This window comes from Astatotilapia calliptera, chromosome 8 (assembly GCF_964374335.1).
Source record: "Astatotilapia calliptera chromosome 8, fAstCal68.1, whole genome shotgun sequence".
Taxonomy (NCBI): Eukaryota; Metazoa; Chordata; class Actinopteri; order Cichliformes; family Cichlidae; genus Astatotilapia; species Astatotilapia calliptera.
In genome coordinates, this window is record NC_137429.1 from 28513214 (window position 1) to 28520224 (window position 7011).

Consider the following 7011-nt stretch of genomic DNA (forward strand, 5'->3'; position numbering starts at 1 on the left):
TCTTCCTGTTAATAGGAGTTTTTCCTTCCCACTGTTGCCAAAGTGCTTGCTCATAGGGGGTCATATGATTGTTGGATTTTTCTCTGTATGCATTATTGTAGGGTCTACCTTACAATTATAAAGTCCCTTGAGGTGACTGTTGTTTTGATTTGGTGCTGTATAAATGAAACTAATTTGATCAACTACTTTTAATTAAATGTAGAATTTAGGATAGGATAGTTCCTCACCTGTAAAAAACTGATCATTTTCATTTGATCAGAGACTGTGATCACCCACCTCAGGTGAACCATGTGAGCTCTCAAGTTGTGTGACCTGTTCAATCATGATGATTCGCGGCATAAAACGCGTACAATTTTCATTTCTGTTTTCCTTTAGATTTCTTCAGCTTCGTAATAATGTAATAAACGTGTCAGTATTTTCACTGCTACACATCAAACAGCCGTTGTTAGCTAATTCGGAAACCTCATTTTCAAAATTGTAAACAAATGTTTTAATACAACGCTTATGTTTCTGCCAAAGTGTAACTCTGTTTAACGCAGTAACCTGAACCTTTCCATCGTAGATGCTGCAACGTCACTGCTTTGAACCTGACCAATCACATTAGGACTCCTGTTCCTTTGAGCTTTGTCCTCCACACTCAGTTGGTTTGAGCATGCAGAATTGAGCTTCAAGAACAGTTACCTGAAAGAGCCTGAATCTGCTGCATCACTTGCAAATCAGGCAACCTCGTGTACATGTGCGTATTATTCACCATCAGCTGATCTTAAGCTTGAAATCTAAACACAGTGATTCTGTTCTGAAGTTAGGGGTGGGCGGTATAAACGGCATAAACGATATAAATTGGGCCAATGGTTGAGATTTTGACTATACCGCTCTAGTGCATGTTGATGGTGTCATCAAGCGGTAGCTGTTTTGGTCGAAAGAATTGCAGCGGCTGAAAAAATATCATTTGCAAATTATGCCGGGCGACAGTAATAGCAAAGACACAAAGCACTTTTGGAATATGGGGAAAGCCAAAAACTGCGCTTCCTCCACTTCCGTGCCATTGATTCATTAATGCTGAATTCTCTCGCAGCTGCTCTATTCGTTAACTTTTATTGAGTGGAAAACTGTTAGCGTTCGTCCTTCAGCTTCACTGTCCTAATGTTATGCTAACGTAGCTGTTTTGCTAGCAATCACGTAGCACATCATTATATACCAGGGCTGCCCAATCCCAGTCCTCGAGAGCTACTATCCTGCAGCTTTTAGATGCATCCCTACTCCAACACAGCTGAATCAAATGGTTTGATTACCTCTTCAGCATGCCATCGTGTTTGGCAAAGGCCTGATAACAAGCCATTCATTTGATTCGGGTGTGTGGGAACAAGGATGCATCGAAAAGCTGCAGGACGGTAGCTCTCGAGGACCGGGATTGGGCACCCCTGTTATATACCAACTAGTTCTACTTCAGTAACCCTACAAACGTCACTGCTGTTTAGTTTTCTCTCTTCATTTATGTTGGAAGTGATAGCAGAGCTGTACGTTTGAATTTTTTCAGATATCTCTCTGCCAGAACATGCTATATCATGTTTAGGTGGAAACTAGCGAGTTACTTCCTGCTAACTTCTAACTCCGTTGAATTTAATGAATCCTGTTTTCATGGATGCCTGGATGTTAAACTTAATTGTTGCACCTGGTAAAGCAGCAACGCTGATCATGTTATTAAAAATGAAAGAATTTAGACAGCTTTTAACTGTCAGTGATGCCGCAGTGTTTGTTTGACTTTGGGACCTGCAGCAGACGGAGTTTTGGACCCAGATTACTCCACAAGGCTCCTGACTACGGCAGCCGTAATGCTCCGACAATCCATCAAGCGGTTCATAGCTTACCAAAGCCGTACTAAAACATTTTTGGATTTCTGCGTGCCGTGTACCACATAAAATCGGTTCGAGGTGAGTAAGCACAACCAGAATTCATACATAAGGCACACTGTCGATTTTCGAGAAAATTAAAGGATTTTAAGTGTGCCTGATAGTGTGTAAAATACGTTATACAGAAGAAAAGAATATATCGAGATATATATCGTTACCGCACGTGCTTCAAATTATACCGTGATATGGATTTTAGGCCATATCGCCCAGACCCATCTGAAGTGTTAAAACATTTGGTACCTGAGAAACCAGGAGCTCATCAGCTGTAGTATATACACCTCAACTTTTTAAAAACATATAGTGTTACAAATATTTAATGATTCAATTCAATTTTATTTATATAGCGCCAAATCACAACAAAAGTCGCCTCAAGGCGCTTCATAGATACAGAGAAAAACCCAACAATCATATGACCCCCTATGAGCAGCACTTTGGCGACAGTGGGAAGGAAAAACTCACTTTTAACAGGAAGACAATGACAGCTCAATAGTTCTTGGCAGAAAAAGAAACAAAGCACTACAGATGGGAACCTCATCCAACACACACTTCGACCCGCAAACAGTGTCGTTACATTACCACAATTGTTTGTGGTTTCAAAAAAGTAAATTGTTAGAATTTAAATTGGTTGTAGGTCTTTTCTTTTATCCAAGAGAGAAAGGTATTGGATGAGCACACATACGCACTGCTTTATGAAAACTAATATCAAAATCTTCACATCTAGAGTTGCTTTGTTTCAATCTAGAACACTATAAACAATCATTTCCATGAAGTACCAGTGATGTCATAAGCTCTGACTTCATGTTTACCCAAACAATGATCGTGATGAGGATCTACTGACAAACTTCCTTGAGGCTAAGTGTGCAGAGCCTTTCATTCTCAGGGTTAGGCTATCCTCTGGAACAATGTTTACAGTGTCAAGTTTTCAGTTATGTTCTAATAGTGTCTATTGAGCTGGCAAACACAAAACATGAGGTTTTACATTTGGATATCCTATGCTTTTCCATTAGCAAACCAAAGAACAGCTTCGTTCAGTGCATTGCCCTAATCAATTTAGCAAGCTGACTGTCTGAGCCAAGCAACGTCTTCGTCTTTGGGTTAGGGTTACCTGTAAAAGGTTAGTAAAAATTAACCTCCCCATTCAAAAGTTTAAAAATTTGAAGCCTTTGATGGCAAAGCTTTGTCCATCGTTTCCTTATATTTGCATTGTGTGAACAACTAAAACCAAAATTCCTGGTAATGTTCAGGACTGTTCCTTTAGAAGAGGTGAACACCCTCCAGCTTGCCTCACTTTTGGGAGGGGCCATTTATTTTGCCTCTATAATAGTTTCAGGTGGACTTTGCAATGCAGGTGGAATAACACCAAGCCTGAGAACAAAGGCTTTTGTTTGACTAGTCCTGGGCTCATGCAGGTGGAAGTACACAGCCTGTGCTTCATTTGGCAGTAACCTGTCCAGACTGTACAGTGTGAATGCTGAACAATGGCTGTTCTAATAAAACAGATTCCGATTCTTTTTTCTTTTCTTTTTTTGCACCATTTAATAGAACAACTTTTTTGCATATGGGTGGTTCCATTTTGGTGATAACAAGCCAAGTTACTCAATGAAATTCAATGTTGTTCAGTGATTAAGGCCCCAAGCATGCACCTGTTGCTAACTGGAAAGCTGACATTGCACAGAGAAAGCCAGCGGTTTGGACCCATTTCACACCATCTATGCCAACAGCTTTTCATTGCAAACATTTGTGACTTCATGATAAACTGTGAGCACGTGAGTTGAACTTCTTTCCTGTTATGTTTCTGTAACACTTTTATTTTGAATACAAGTGACAAAATATATCGTTACCATTTTTAATATCTTCACATTGTGACACTTCACATGTGATGCATATATGTATGATTAAGTGCACCTACAAGAGAAAGACAAAAAGAGACCATATGACAGCAGAGTGCAGTAAACACTGAGCCGAAATGAGGCAAGAGCAAAGGAAATAATGGAAATTGATTTTTCATGTCTGTCGGTCAAGATGGCATTTATCATTTCACTAAAATACCTTTTGGCAACACCTCACCTCACTCACACACACTCTCACACATTTAGGCAGACCAGAGCAATATAGTAATATGGCTGATGTTCCTTATTAAGTAGTCAGAAATTTTAAATAAATCTTTAGTGTGTAAACTGATGGGGAAAACCCTGCTTCATTCATTTTGTTTTACAAAGTCTGATGTTGTCTTACACATCATTACTAGTTTGTTCCTCATAGTGAGGAATACTTCATATGAATTTGAGCTGATTAGACGAAGCAATCACAGTACATACGCAGGATTCAGGACTTCAGCTCAGCTCTGACTCGGTGGATACAATGTCAGCAGTTTTATAAATACGAATTATCGTGAAACCAGCCAAACAGGTGAAACCGCCTTCCTCGTACTCCCCCTCCCCAAACACAGTACTTACTCACTCTTGAAACCAGACCGTTGACTCAAAGGGCTTACTAACATACTGACTGCTGAGACACACCTTAGTCAGGTTAGATGTCGCCGTCATTATGCAACATTAGCTGCAACTAGTACTCACCTGGCTGCACATGCAGGTTAGCAAGAAATTCCCCAGTTTCTCTAATACTGCTGACATCTTGCGGGAAACTGCTAATCCATTTCTACCCAATTTTCTTCCGTGTGGACTTGTCTTAATAACTGAATGGCTTCAGGCTGCTGCAATTAGGTTTACTGTAGCTTTAAGAATGAAAACAAGCTAACCGATGGCGAAAACTACCAATTACATACAAAAGCTGACTGGTGTGGTTATAGTCATTCTTTAAAATTTAATAAAGAAGGCAAGTTACTGATGTGAGACGGTCATTTCAATCAGTCCACCTTGTATTACATTTTTAAAACTCGACGACTTGCCGAAAGTTAAAGCGTCTGTCATCGCAAGACTCCATTCTTGCGATTGTAATCGGTATGAAAATTTTGAGAAAAATATACACAAAACTGATTTTTGAGGCAACGCTCATATGCCTGTTTTGCTTGGTTTACTTCAGATGGTTAGAAAGCTAACCATAGAAAAACTGGCAAATGACATTCTGGCTCTACACACAACTTGAGCTAGCTTCAGCTGAAGTGTGTACATACTGAAGAGTAAACAGCATGGAATAAACTGTTAGCCGGACGGTTCACAACAACTACGGGCACAAGGTCTGAGAGCGTGCGGTCCGACTTCCTAACCCACCTGATTCCAAACGGCCGTTGCTCAGCAGAGGTGCACCGTTTACAGCCGTTGAAAGAAATTCCAAATCCGACCAGTTCCCGGTGTATTAGTTACAAAGAGGTATCTCTCCCCTTCCAGAGTCGAGGAAGACGTAGACACGCCGTGAATAAGTATTCCCGGAATCCAGGCGACAGGCTTCTTGTTGAGCAACTATCACATCTAAAGATCTATAAGGAACTAAAACTGGGTTGGCTGGTTTTTGTTTTCCACCGCTGCGGTGGTTAGCCTCAGTATTTCCTGCTAGGCTAAACCTCACTGCTGTGCTAACTCCGCCCTCATGACACATTCAAGCACACCTCGTAAACGTGTGCAGACGTCCGGTCAGTGGTTTGCTTTGAAATTTGGTTGAAAACGACGAACCAAGAGCGGCATATCTAGCCGCATGTAGGCTGGTAATTGATAAAGTTCCTGGGGAAAATCTGGTGATGTTAGAAGAGACAGCATCTATCCCACTTTGGAAGGACTAACATTCATTTCTAGAAACTGGCTAAACCCTTCAAAACGTGACTATCGACGAAGCAGAGTTTGTTATTTTTTTTTATCCATCTACCACCTGACCTTTACTTTGAGTTTCTATCGGATCTGTGCATATGTACATGGTGAAAATTATATCATCAACACTATTATTAGACTCAACTGGCTTCTCTCAAAATGTAAATGAGCCACTTTAATCACACTCTTGTAGTGACATGTGGAATAGGATTACAAATTTAACTGTAATCCTTTAAAACTCCTGTTTGTCTGATTGTTTCCTAACTAGAAAACACCACTGAGTGGAAACAAACTGTGGATAGCAATACTATCAGACAAATACCACTGTTAAAAATTACACAAAGACTTTTACACAGCACTGAATGTTTTACCATAAACACTGTTCAGATATATCAGCCATATCAGCCTGTCAGTTTTTGCATTTACCATACCAATGAAGAAGACTCAGAACAGAATTAAGAGGTTCTAGATCTTAATTCTCAATGAGGAGAGAGACCTCTTTGTAACTAATACACTGGAAACTGGTCAGATTTGGATGGTGTTTTTAGGGAAGGTGTTCTTTGGGTCATACTCAGCATTTGGTGGCGATCGTGGCTCAAGAGTTGGGAGTTCGCCTTGTAATAGGAAAGTTGCCAGTTCGAGCCCCGGCTCGGACAGTCTCTGTCGTTGTGTCCTTGGGCAAGACACTTCACCCGTTGCCTACTGGTGGTGGTCAGAGGGCCTGGTGGCAGCCTCGCCTCTGTCAGTGCGCCCCAGGGTGGCTGTGGCTACAATGTAGCTTGCCATCACCTGTGTGTGAATGGGTGGATGACTGGATGTGTAAAGCGCTTTGGGGTCCTTAGGGACTAGTAAAGCGCTATACAAATACAGGCCATTTGTCGTCCTAAAAACATGGCAGGTCAGGTTGAGGCCAAACAGCTTGATTTTGGTTTCATCTGACCACTTGGGAGTGCTTTCTCTCAAGCCCTCTCTGAACTATGTCAGTGTTCACTGGCAAACTTAGATGGGCCCTTACATATCCCTTATCCTGAGCAAGGAGACCTTGCAGACACTGCAAAATTTCAATTCATTATGGTGTAGTGTGTTACTAATAGTGTTCTGGGTGACTGATCCCACTTGCCCTCAGCACTTCCTGTGTAGTTTGGGGCTGATCCACCACCTTTCTCATGCTCATCTGCACCACATGAAACAATATATTGTTTTGGGCTTTAGACAGAGGGTGATTCATGGTCATTTTATATTTCTTTCATTTCTGAATAATTGCCTTGAAAGTTGTCACCTTCTGTCCAAACTTCTTGCTGATGGTCCATTCCAGTCCAATTCAGATCAAACTGAGGTTA

The 7011-nt window shown here is 41.1% G+C and overlaps 1 protein-coding gene across 4 annotated transcripts in view; it reads right to left on the minus strand.

Annotated features, from left to right (window-relative positions):
- llgl2 (LLGL scribble cell polarity complex component 2) overlaps positions 1 to 5291 on the minus strand; it is a 47387-nt gene extending 42096 nt beyond the window's left edge. For 3 of the 4 annotated variants that reach the window (XM_080305254.1, XM_026177583.2, XM_080305253.1), the window contains exon 1: positions 5141 to 5291. The gene's annotated coding sequence lies outside the window, so the exon portion shown is untranslated. The remainder of the gene's footprint in view (positions 1 to 5140) is intronic. The other variant, XM_026177584.2, reaches the window with a different exon arrangement.
- Positions 5292 to 7011: the final 1720 nt, after the last annotated feature.